This window comes from Pseudorca crassidens, chromosome 10 (assembly GCF_039906515.1).
Source record: "Pseudorca crassidens isolate mPseCra1 chromosome 10, mPseCra1.hap1, whole genome shotgun sequence".
NCBI classification, from domain to species: Eukaryota; Metazoa; Chordata; class Mammalia; order Artiodactyla; family Delphinidae; genus Pseudorca; species Pseudorca crassidens.
The window spans coordinates 57,805,959-57,818,620 of NC_090305.1; the positions used below are offsets into that span (position 1 = coordinate 57,805,959).

At 46.1% G+C, this 12,662-nt stretch overlaps 1 protein-coding gene across 1 annotated transcript in view; it reads left to right on the forward strand.

The window, feature by feature from the left end:
• Positions 1-7,029: 7,029 nt before the first annotated feature.
• TRANK1 (tetratricopeptide repeat and ankyrin repeat containing 1) overlaps positions 7,030-12,662 on the forward strand; it is an 87,074-nt gene continuing 81,441 nt past the window's right edge. Inside the window, exon 1 of the mRNA XM_067753764.1 lies at positions 7,030-7,093. The gene's annotated coding sequence lies outside the window, so the exon portion shown is untranslated. The remainder of the gene's footprint in view (positions 7,094-12,662) is intronic.

Sequence of the window (12,662 nt, forward strand, 5' to 3'; positions counted from 1 at the left end):
AACCTTTCATTTCTTTAATTTCCCTTCTTGTAAAGTGGAGTTAATTAATATGCTTCTTAGGGGACTCTCTTGAGAACAACTTACGTTATCATAAAGACTTAAAAAAATAGTGCTACATAAATGTTGAGTGAAAATAAATTGTTCTTCCTCATTATATAAGCTCCTCCCTTAAAAAGTCAGCTGACGTTTATTTATGTACTCTGTGTTCCTGCTACTTTATCTAAATATTTGTCTTTCTTTCTTGGTTAGCTATGTGGATTGGGTCTGTATCTTCATTTGGTATAGTGGCCATTGTGGCCACTAGTGACTCAATTGTCATTCGTGTTCATGATGTTTTTGACAGTGATGATTCTGTCCTGCCTAATTCCCCAGATCATCAATCAATTTGAAATGAGTTCTTGGACACTTTCAAGAGAGAAGAGCTTGTATTCTTTCAACCAACCAACCAACCAACCAACCAACCACATGTGAAAAGCAGAAAGATATGTGGGTCAAGACTCTGGCCCTGAAAACACGGTAGTAAGGGACAAGGCACAGACTTGGAGGAGAGAGACCCATGGATGCTCTTGCCAGGTGACTTTCCTGCTCTTTTAAATTAATACTATTTTTTTTCCCTCCAACTCTATTGAGGTACAATTGACAGATAAAATTGTTTATATTTAAAGTGTACAACATGATGATTTAATATACACATACTTTGTGAAATGATTACCACAATGAACACATCCATCACCTTATGTAGTCACCGTGTGTGTGTGTGTGTGTGTGTGTGTGTGGTGAAAATGTTTAAGATCTATTCTGTTAGCAAATTTCAAGTGGTCATTGTGGGTTTTCTTTCTTTTCTTTTCTTTTCTTTTTTGGCCACACTGCATGGCTTACGGAATCTTAGTTCCCTGAACAGGGATTGAATCCGCGCCCTTGGCGGCAAAAGCTCAGAGTCCTAACCACTGGACCACAAGGGAATTTCCTCAAGTGTTCAGTATAGTATAGTTAGTTATAGTCATCATGCTATACATTGTATCGCCAGAACTTATTCATCTTACTGAGGCTTATATCCCTTGACCAGCATCTCACCATTTCCCCCATCTCTAGCCCCTGGTAACCACCATTCTACTCTCTGTTTCTATGGGATTGGCTTTTTTTACTTTTGATTCCACATATAACTAAGATCATACAGTATTTGTCTTTTTCTGTGAAGCTTATTTCACCTAGCATAATGTCCTCTAGGTTCATACGTGTTTTTTGCAAATGGTAAGATTTCCTTCTTTCTCATGGCTGAATACTATTCCATTATACTCTATCCACGTATGTATGTATCTATCAATCTCATTTTCTATATCCATTCCCTATCTTGGCTATTGTGAATAATGCTGCAATGAAAATGAGAGTACAGATATCTCCACAACGGACTGATTTCATTCCCTTTGGATAAATATCCAGAAGTGAAATTGCTGGATCATACAGTTCTCTTTTTAAGTTTTTTGAGGAAACTCCATACTGTTTTCCAAGGTGGCTGCACCAGCTTACATTCCCACCAACATTGCACAAGGGTTCCCTTTTCTCCACATCCTTGTCAACACTTGTTATCTCTTGTCTTTCTGACGATAGCTATTCTAACAGGTGAGGGGTGATATCTTACTGTAGTTTTGATTTGCATTTCCCTGATGATTATTGACATTGAGCACCTTTTCACGTACCCATTGGTCATTTGTTCGTGGCTTTTTTCAATAGTAAATACTACTACACTATCTGCAGTTAGTTGAATACGTGGAGGCAGAACCTCGGATATGGAGGAACCTCGGATATGCAGGAACCTCGGATATGAGGGCCAACTATAAGTTATACATGGATTTTCGACTATGCGGAGGGTCAGTGCCCCTAACACCTGCATTGTTCAAGGGTCAACGGTAGTTATTTATTTATTTATTTTGGCCGTGCTGCGCGGCACGCAGGATCTTAGTTCCCCAACCAGGGATTGAACCTGCGCCCCCTGCAGTGGAAGTGTAGAGTCTTAACCACTGGACCACCAGCGAAGTCCCCTGTAGTTATTTTTAATACTTTCGTTCTTTAACCTTTATACTAGAATTAAATGATTAACACACCACTATGTTACAGTATTAAAGTATTCTGAATTTGATTATATACTTACTTTTATTTTATATGCTCATATTCCTAAGTAGCATCCTTTCATTTCAGCTTTAGGAATACCTTTCAGCATTTCTTGTAGGGCAGGTCTATTGGCAATGAATTCCCTTGGCTTTTGTGTGCCTGGCAAAGGGTTTATCTTTCCTTTGTTGCTAAAGGACAGGCAGCTTTGCTGGGTAAAGTGTTCTTGGTTGGCAGTTTTTTCTTTCAGCACTTTTATGTATCACCCCACTCTCTCATGGACTGCAAAATTTCTGCTGATAGCCTGTTCAGGGTTCCTTTGTATGTGAGATTCTTTTTTTTCTCTTGCTGCTTTAAAAATTCTCTCTTTGTCTTTGATTTTAGAAAGTTATATTGCAATGTGTCTTGGAGAAGACCTCTTTGGGCTGAATCTGTTTGGGGACCTATGAGCTTCATAAACTTGGATGTCCAAATCTCTCCCTAGATTTGGGAAGTTCTCAGCCATTATTTATTTAAATAAGCTTTCTGCTCCTTTCTCCCTTTCCTCTCCTTTGAGGACTCCAATAACATGTTGTTTTGTCTGATGGTATCCTATAATTCACATAGACTTTCTTCATTTTCATTCCCTGTGATAGCTTCTTTGCTTTCTAGAACAACAAAGTATCCCAGGATCAACCTGTACATTTCTGCCCCCAACATGGAATTAATGATTTTCTTTAAAGAGTCCTGGCTCCTTGTATAGATAGAAAGGAATGGTGTTTAGGGATCACCTCCTGGGTGTCAGGGATGTATGCTGTTATTAAACCCAGCAATAATGCATCACATCAAGGATGAAGAGAATGTACAGAGCCAGACAATAAACTACAAGTTCATACTGATATTTCCAACTTAGTTTTCAGATTGTAGAATTTTCCCTAACTTCTTTGATTTTATATTTCTTTTCTCTTACACTGAAAATCTTGATTCTGAATGAATTTACTATAATTGATTATTTGCTTATTCTAACTTATACACATTACTGAGTAATAAAAATATTTCCAAGTAATATCTCTAAATACATGTTTTTAAGAATGTTTGTAAAACATACCAATATTACTTAGTAACAATAAGACTATGAAATTCAAGATTTCTCTGTTCTTTCTTTCCCTTAGGGTATATCCCTTTGGTAAACAAAACTGTGTTTTAAAGTCACGTGAAATAATTTTTGTTTGGTTGTGCTACCCACTTGATATACAGTTAAGTTCATTTGTCTCAGTATGGTTTCAATTTTAGGAGCTACTCTTCAGAAATTAGATTTAATTTTTCAATTATATTAAAGGTTCCCATGGTTTCAAAGTCAAAACTATAAAACAAGGTGTATTTAAAGAAGCCTAGCTTCCCTATCTTTCCCCTCTACTCTGTTCCTCCTTATAAGTAACCACTTGTCTTAGTTTTTGGTTTTCCTTCCATTGTTTCAGAAAATATAAGCAAATGCATAAAAATATCCACCTCTTGTTATTACTCTAAAGGTAGCATACTATAAACACTTTTTCCCACTTAATAGTATTTTCTGCCCACTAGCCCATAGTGTTTTATCCTAGTGATCCTCCCATGACTCAGTGCACAGTTCTCTATGGTGTGAATATATCATGGTTTATTCAATCATTCTCTATTAATGTACATCTGGTTCCCTCATTCTTAATCCTGAGCGGATAACCATCTGAGGAAAATCCATAACAAGGAAAACAAAACAAAAAACAGAAACAGAAAAAGGAACCTGGAAAACAGAGCCTATGTAGAGAAAACAAAAACTACTATATCTGCAGGGAAATTAGAAAAGTTATGTAACCATGGAAAAGAGAACAGGGTACTCCAATGAAGGAATGCTTACAGAATAAGAAAGAGCTCTTGGAAAAATCAAAGTGTGGAATCAGAAATTTAAAAAAATAAAAAACCAAAAACTTCATTAAGAAGGATCAGAAGATAAAGTTGAGGAAAGCTCTCAGAAATTAGAGCAAAAAACCAAAAAACCAAAACCCCATAAAGATGGAAAATAGGAGAGAAGTGATTTGAAAATCAGGGGACTACATCATAGAGATCAGTCCTGGAAGTCCAATATTTGAATAATAGGAATTCCTAAAAGAAAGAATAGGGAAAATGGAGGAGAAGAAATAACAAAATTATTTAAGATAACTTCCAAGAACCAAAGAGCTTGAGTTTCAAGACTGAAAGAACTCACTCAGTATACAGTGGATGGATGAATAGGCTTGCATCACAGAATATCATTGTACAACTTCAAAACATTGGGGAGAAAAAGAAGATTTTTTTAGATTTCTTACAATTAAAAAAAAAAAGAGGTCACATAAGATGAGTAATTGGATGTTTTCAGAATTTGCAACAGCAGAAGTGGAAGCTAGTGGTCATTGGAGTAATAGCTTCAAAGTCCTGAAGGAAAATGATTTCCAACCTAGAATTTTATACCCAGCCAAACTATATTGAGGGTGAAGGTTTTCAGACAAGCACAATCTAAAAAAACATAAATAACCCGATGATGCATAAAACTGGAAAAAAAAAACCCCAATAAGAAGTAGAATGTTATTTACAGACACAAACACAGCCATCAAAACAATCAGCTAACAGAGGTAAAAGTGGTTGCCCCTGGGAATAGATCATATGGGAGGGGGGAATTCTCTTTCAACTGTGAGAATGAGTAATTTTGATAAAAATAGCAGATAAAAAATATCAGAGAGAGAAGAAACAATTTTTTAAAAAAAGATGACTTTTGAAAACTGTTTTAAGTTGATGTGACTGTTTTGAAGACTATGATAAAAGATACAGAGGAAGAAGTATGACTCTGAGATGTTTATGGAAACTGGCTAAAGCATCAAAGTTTAGAGGCACCTTTTAAACCATCTGCACTCACCAATCTCCTGGCACCTGACTAGGCCTTCTGGAAAAAGAGACTCCTTTCAGTTGGTTAAAAAAAAAAAAAAAAAAAACATGAGAAAGAGAGACATGCTGGAAGAGCTGGCTTGGGCCTTTCCTAAATACAGAACTGGGAGATGTTGGGAAAAACATTGAAGAAAGGATATGTCAACTTTCTTAAAAGTGAAAGGACCAGTGATGCCAGGAAAATGCCAAATAGCTCCAATGATTTGGAGAGTAATAGTGTTTCCCAAATTTATTTCATGTTATAATCACCAGGGGAGCCTTTAAAAATCCTGAGGCCCATATCATACCGCATACCAATTAAATCAGACTAAGTAGGAGTAGGGGCCAGACATCAGTATTTTTTTTCTTTTTTTTTTTGGCCATGCCGGGGGACTTGCAGGATCTTAGTTCCCCCACCTGAGCCCTCAGCAGTGAAAGCATGGAGTCCTAATCACTGGACCACCAGAGAATTCCCCGACATCAGTATTTTTTCAAAGACCCTCAGGTGATTCCTGTGTGCAGTCAAGTTTGGGAACCATTGGGGTAGAGTGTGTGTATGAGGAGGATAAGACTGAAAGGATAGGGTAAAATTGTGAAGGGTCTCAAATGCCCAGCTACTAGAGGGCAATGGAGGTGCCACTGAAAGCTTTTGAACTGGAAGTGATGCAGTGTGGTATATGGGGAGATTAATACATAGAAGAAGTGGGAGGAGGTGAGTTCCAGAAGCACGGAGAACACTGGCTAGACTGATAGTCTAGTTCTTAAAGTCAGAGGAAGCAGCACAGAGAAGTACGCAGGCTGTGTGCGTTTGGTGTGTCCACGGGTCACCAAGTCCTCCCTGCCTCATTGGAAACTACTGTTCCTCTCTCTCAAGCTCCATGGGGCCCGTCTGGTGTTGTGGTCCCCCAGATGGGTGGGAAAACCACCAGGAAGCAGTGTCGGCCAAAGCCCGGCCCAAGAGAGGGCGGCGGACTCTGCTCTCTGATTGCGCCAGATCCCCGGCGTGGAGGAAAGTGATCCCCGTCCCGGAGAAGTTGAGGACCAAGCAGGGGCGGTGGGTAAGGAGGCTGTGCAGCTTTTTGCGCCAACAACCGAAGGGGCAATGACAGCCTGAGGTCGTCCTAACTGCCCCCCAACTCCTTAGGTCGTCACTGCACTTCCTTGCTATTCCCGCCTGCGGTGAGAGGTTCACTCCTCTGCCGGCGCCATGAAAAAGCCAGTGAGGATCTAGAAGTCGGCGGCCTCGCCGGCCTCTTCCCACCCGAATCCCCAGGACCCCTACAATGGAGGGCCGAACGCACAGTAAGTACTCCATATGCAAGGAAAGACTCAACGGAGGCAAACAGGAAGTGGGAGCTGCTGGGCACGAGGGGCATCGACCCCGGGCTTGTCCCCCTAGTTTCTTTGTTGTCGGGGACGGGAGGCCAGGGGCAGAGGCGGGCCAAGGCCGTGGGCTGACCATTTCCTCAGTCCCCCCGACAATCGCGGCGACCTAGCTAGGGCGAGAAGTCACGGTGACCGAAACCTTTTGGAGGGGGGCTGTATGCTCGCCCGGTCCCTCGTGGTGATCGGCTCGAAGCACTCGTTTTCCAAAGGCGGCCGAGAGCCACCCCACTGGAGCGCTCGCCCGCAAGATGGGATACATCGAAACGCCTCTTTTGAACACACGTTGACAAAGACCCCCTCCCACACAGCGGCGACGTGCACGTGACAGTTTTCGGGCCGTCGCAACTACGTGGGAACTTGGAATAGGTCTGCGGCTGCACACAGCCGGGCGCCGGGGTTCCCGCACCCACACCCCGCTCGTCAGGGCCCGGGGTCCGAGCCACTGCGAGCAGGGACCCCCCCCCGGGGACACCCCCCCCCCCGCCGCGTCTGTCCCCCGGGAAGCGGCTCCCGAGGCGGCGGCGCCGGCCATGTGGGACCCGCGGGCAACCAGGTGCGTAGCGGCGCGGGAAGCGCGGGGAGCGCCTCCGCCTTCCGGGCCCCGGGCCTCTTTCCGGAAAGAGGCGGACCCGCGCTGGGGCCGGCTACCCCCGAGGCTGCGGTCGGGCGGGCTGCCTTCGCGCACATCCAGGTGCAGACTTGGGCCTGTTGGGCGGGGTCGGACGCGGGGGGCGGCTACGGCCTTCCAGGCGAAGCGGGACGGGGCGCGCGCTGCGACAGGACTGCGGCGGCGTGCGGCCTGCCTCGTCCCCACCCGGGCACCGAAGATGAGGCTCCCGGGCCCATCTCCCACCTCCTTCCGGGGACCCCGGGGCCGCGAATGAAAAGACCAGAGAACGCGCCCCCGGGGCACGCCTCGGGCTGGCAGGCGCCTGGGCGCAGGGCGGGATTTGTGGGGAACTTGGGAGAGTGCTGGCCACTTCCCGGCCGGAGGAGGTTGGCGATTCCAGCTCCAGGCAGGCTTCTCCCCCAGCCTGCTGGATCGTGAGCTGGCCTTGCCCGAAAGGGGCTTCACGACCCACCGTCCTCGGCTAAACGAGTGGGAGGAGAGGATTGCAGTAGGGGCCCGGGGCTCAGAAGCAGAGTCCCCAGAAGCCCAGGCTTCTGCTTCTGAGCGTTTGCAAACGCGGACTCGGAGCCCGGAGCCTGGGAGGCGCAGTCCACCCCCTCGCCGCGCGCCCACTAGGAGCCCTAGCCGGATGAAATTGTGACTTTCTGCAGGCCCGCTCCCAGCTGGGGGCGTTTCTGTGAGGCTGCAAGCTTTGGTGCTTCCCCGGGAAAATACTTCGGGAGATGTGCAATTTGGGGAAAAAAAAATTTAAAGAGGAGAGAGAATGGGGGCCTCTGAGGTCTCTAGTCCCCAGCCCAGTTGCTTGTGGTCCAATCAGTCCATACTCGGGAAGAAAGCAGGGAGCCAAGGGCCTTTTGTCCCCAGCACCCAGGTTCTGCCCCCTGTCTGGTGCTGAGCCTCCAAGGTGGAAGACGCCTTTCTGAAGAAAGGCTGTTACCCGGATGGCTTGGTCTTTTGTAGTTCACACTGTTTTGTGCTTTATAGAAGTACTACCTTGTAGGAGAGTCAGAAGTTTGTTTCAACTGTTTTGTAGTCAACTCTGTTTTGTAGAATTGCAGGATGGATGCTTGAGTTCTAAGTACCCTGTGCTGGCCCTTGCATCCTCCACAGGGCATGGAGGTGGGATGGGTGTGTGTGGCATTCGTCCCTAGGGTCAGATCCCTCTGCTTCAGGCCTGTGATCTTTTCAGTCTTTTCCTGATCAAGATCCACAGTAGAGAAGCACACCCACCCACACACATCTATAAGTACAAAACCGCAAGAAGAGCTTCACAGGATATTTATTCTCTCTACAGGGAGAGACACAGTGATATTTTCTATCCTATTCTATTTTCTGATTTTTAAGAAAGCTAGTCATAATCCCTTAACTTGATTTGATGACTGACTAACCAATTCTAGGTGGCAAGCTTTCTTTGGGGCACACCCAGAGGAGCTGAGGAGAGAGCATCAGCATTTCCCTGGGAACTGACTTTGGAAGGGATGAGCTGGTTGATGAAGAGACATGAAGAAGGCTGAGATTCAAACTTGAGTAAGGAAATTCATACTTGAGTAAGGAGAGTATTACAGGTTGTGGCTGCAAAGGTGGGCTGAAGGGTACTTCTGGTTACTCTGGCTCCATGTGTCTGGCCCTGCCAAGCTGGCCGCCTGCCATAAGCACAGTGAGTGGGGTCTTGTGTGAGTGCTGGGGAGGTAGGGGAGTAATGGCTTCTTGCCATCATGTCTTTTTTCTTTTCTTTTCTTTTCTTTGGAGGAAGAAGGAAGGAGAGTGCTGAAAGGCTGCCACGAGCTCTGCATTCATAAATTCGAAAGGGGACTCTTAAGTCTCTGCGTAGAATTTCACAGCAGGGCTGTGAATATTTTATAGATGAGGAGCCTGAGGCCCATCACCTGGTAGTCATTATAGCTAATTAGTAGTAGGTCTGGGGTTAGACCAATAAGAGGCTTTGTCTTTGTGGAATTCTTAAACTTCTCATTGCTGACCAGTCCTGTTGTCCTGCACTTGCTACCAAAGTCTCATGGCTATGCTGTGTACCCTCTTATTACTTTATTTTTGCTTCTTGGGATGAAGATTCTGTTAGCAGGCAAAGTAGAGCTTGCAAGCCCCATGTTTGGGTGGGGAAGGTAAGTGACCCTGAGGATGTTTTTAAAAACTGAAGTGGGGGGCTTCCCTGGTGGCGCAGTGGTTGAGAGTCCGCCTGCTGATGCAGGGGACACGGGTTCGTGCCCCGGGCCGGGAAGATCCCACATGCCGCGGAACAGCTGGGCCCGTGAGCCATGGCCGCTGAGCCTGCGCGTCCGGAGCCTGTGCTCCGCAATAGGAGAGGCCACAACAGTGAGAGGCCCGTGTACCGCAAAAAAAAAAACTGAAGTGGGGTTGGGCTGTGGGCCTCTGGTCATTGTCATGGTGTTGGCATTGCTTTTATTGACCTCGAGGGACAAGCTCTCCTCTGCCTTTCCAGATGAAGAAGTGGAGCTGACAAATCAGTGCCCTGCCTCTGGGTTTCTAGTCAGTGACACAGCTGACCTTGGCTCCTGGCTTTTGTAATAAGTTTCCTTGAAGTGTAGCCTGAGGTTCTTAAGGCCAAGAAATCTTTGTTATGAGAAATCTTTACAAGAAAGAAGACTTTGGGGGAAATGGACAGTCTCTTTAGCAAAGATGACACTTTACGCCACTGCTGAGATTGATGGTGTGGACAGTGGCAAGGGTGGGGATAAAATTTGGGTTTAAACTTTATTTTTTATTTTTGGCCGTGACACATGGCTTGTGGGGAGTCTTAGTTCCCCGACCAGGGATTGAACCCGCGCCCTCAGTGAAAGTGTGGCGTCCTAACCACTGGACTGGCAGGGAATTCCCTGTTTGTTTGTTTTTTAATATTTGTTTATTTGGTTGCGCCAGGTCTTAGTTGCAGCACGGAGCTCCTTAGTTGGGGCATGCAAACTCTTAGTTGCGGCATGCGTGTGGGATCTAGTTCCCTGACCAGGGATCAAACCCGGGGCCCCTGCATTGGGAGCACGGAGTCTTAACCCCTGTACTACCAGGGGAGTTCCTCCCTGGGTTTAAACTTTAAAATAAAGGTATTGAACCAGGTAAACAGACATCTTGTGAACCCCAAAATCTCACAGTGCCCAAACCAAGAGCAGTGTTCTTTCTTTGGTTAGTGAGGTTGTCCATTCTGCCTGATCAGACTTTTTTCTGTTTCAAATTTCCTAAGTAAGCATTGCCTTGTTTCCTTGATTTTGTGGAAAATCTGGAAGTGTGAATGAGCCTTACCTCTGACCCCCTGACCCAGCTTACCTGATCTACTCCATCTTTCGCCTGGGCGTTGAACATCAGCATCAGTGCCCACCTGCACCCCCGTGGCACATTTGTCTGAGCTTCCGTGAGCCTGGCGAGCTGGTGGGACCTCCTGTGTGTCTGTTGGAGACAAGCCACATCTGAGTTTAGCTATGTCTATGTTTGAAGTTCCGATGACATCTAGATTGAGATGTTTTTATCTTTTAAGCACTGAGTCCTCCGATCAATGGGGTCAGCACTTGGAAAGGGGGCGGGATTGCTAGCCTTAGAAAATGGTGATGACCTTTTGAAGGTGTGGGGGCAGAAAAATGTTCCCGTCTTCTCTTTTATGTTCTTTGGCTGGTTCTAATAATTAAATTGACATAAGAGAGTAACAGGAAAAAACCAAATTTAATTTCCTGCATATGGGAGCCCCATAAAAACATGAGACTCAAAGAAGTGACCAATACAGGAAGCTTTTATACCTTTTAGGCAAAGAAACAATACATTTGTGAAGCATTACAAAGGGGCTTGGGGTAATAAATTGGTGAAAAAGTAACAAGGTTTGTTTACACAGCTCTCTTGGCCCTAAATTCCCTGTCTCTGGTGACAAGGATGCCTTCTACCCTCCCGGTACAGGGAGGGTGCCTTTCACATGGGAAATTTATTTTCTGCTTCCAGGGGGACAAAGGAGGGTCACAGTGTCCTTTTCGCACTGGCTGTTTGTCAAGTACCTTTAATTCGAAATAATCACTATGCCAGAGGGGCATATTATTGGGTGGCATATTCAGAGGAAACCGCGCCATTTTGGGGAAAACTGCACAACAACAGAAAATATAGAGAATTATGTGCTCTACTGAGCAGCTGGATTTACTGTGAAAAATACTCTGGATCACAGCCTTGAACTGGGATGACCTTCGTGTCCACCTGCGGCCCCTGGGGCTGTCTCCTTTGGTCACCCTCTGCCATCAGAGTCCACTGCACCTGGAGGCTCCAAAATTGGTGACTTCCAAGGCTTATTGGCGTCTGGGGTCTGAACTCACTGTCCAGGTACTAAGGGTCCCCGTAATCTGGCCTCAGACTTTCTCTCTAATAGACCCTTTCTTCTCCCGTCAGTGTCAGTGTCTCACCTCTTTTTGCTTTTCTGTTTTCCAAGGCAGTTTCCTCATATACCTGAGGGCTCGTACTGGCCGATGGAAGGTGTAAACACCCAAGACCTAGGCACTGCTAACGGGGTCAGAACAGAGGCAGTGCCAGGCAGCCCTGTGAGAAAGGGTGAGTGGACCTGCAGACAGGCCCTCCAGGAGGGTTCCCAGATCCTGAATCCTTCCCAGGACGAAGTCTGGGAGGTCAGCTTTGAGCTGTGCCCGGACAGATGGAGGGCACTTCAGCAGGCAGATTGAGGGGCGCCAGGAGGGAGAGGGGACATTCCAGGTAAAAGGGGCAGCTTCGGGCTTCCCTGGTGGTGCAGTGGTTGGGGGTCCGCCTGCCGATGTAGGGGACACGGGTTCGTGCCCCGGTCTGGGAGGATCCCGCGTGCCGCGGAGCGGCTGGGCCCGTGAGCCATGGCCGCTGGGCCTGCGCGTCCGGAGCCGGTGCTCCGTAACGGGAGAGGCCACGGCAGTGGGAGGCCCGCGTACCGCAAAAAAAAAAAAAAAAAAAAAAAAAAAAAAAAAAAAAAAAGGGGGGGGGCAGCTTCTTATGAAGAATAATGGCGAGCACCGTTTCCTTACATACAAACTAGAGGTAATAAGACCTTGAGAGCGTGTTTGGAGGTTCTGACTGGGAGCGAAGCTCCTTTTAAACCCTGACTGAAAAGTGGTCCTCCTCTATGGGGGGAAGGGCGTGGTCTTCCACCGGACATGCGCAGGAGGCCGTGAGGGAGGAGCCGCGGCAGATGTCATTTAAGGGTACAATCTTGCAACTACTAGTTTTGGAGACCTAATGCACAGCCTAGTGATTATAGTCAACAGTATTGTATATAAATCTCAAAGTTGCCAGAAGACTAGATCTTAACTGTTCTCACCACAAAAAAGAAATTATACTTGTGTGTCATAATAGAGGTATTAGCTAATGCTATGGTGGTAATCATATTGAAATAGATAAATATCGGGAATTCCCTGGGGGTCCAATGGTTAGGGCTCCATGCTTTCAGTGCAGAGAGCGTGGGTTTGATCCCTGGTCCGGGAACTAAGGTCCCACAAGCTGTGAGGAGGGGCCAAAACAAAAAGATAAATATCAAATCACAGTGTACACCTTAAACTTACAAAAGGTTATATGTCAGTTACATCTCAATAAATTTTTTTTTTTTAAAAAGAATAGTGGTGGGCTTCCTGGTGGCGCAGTGGTTGAGACT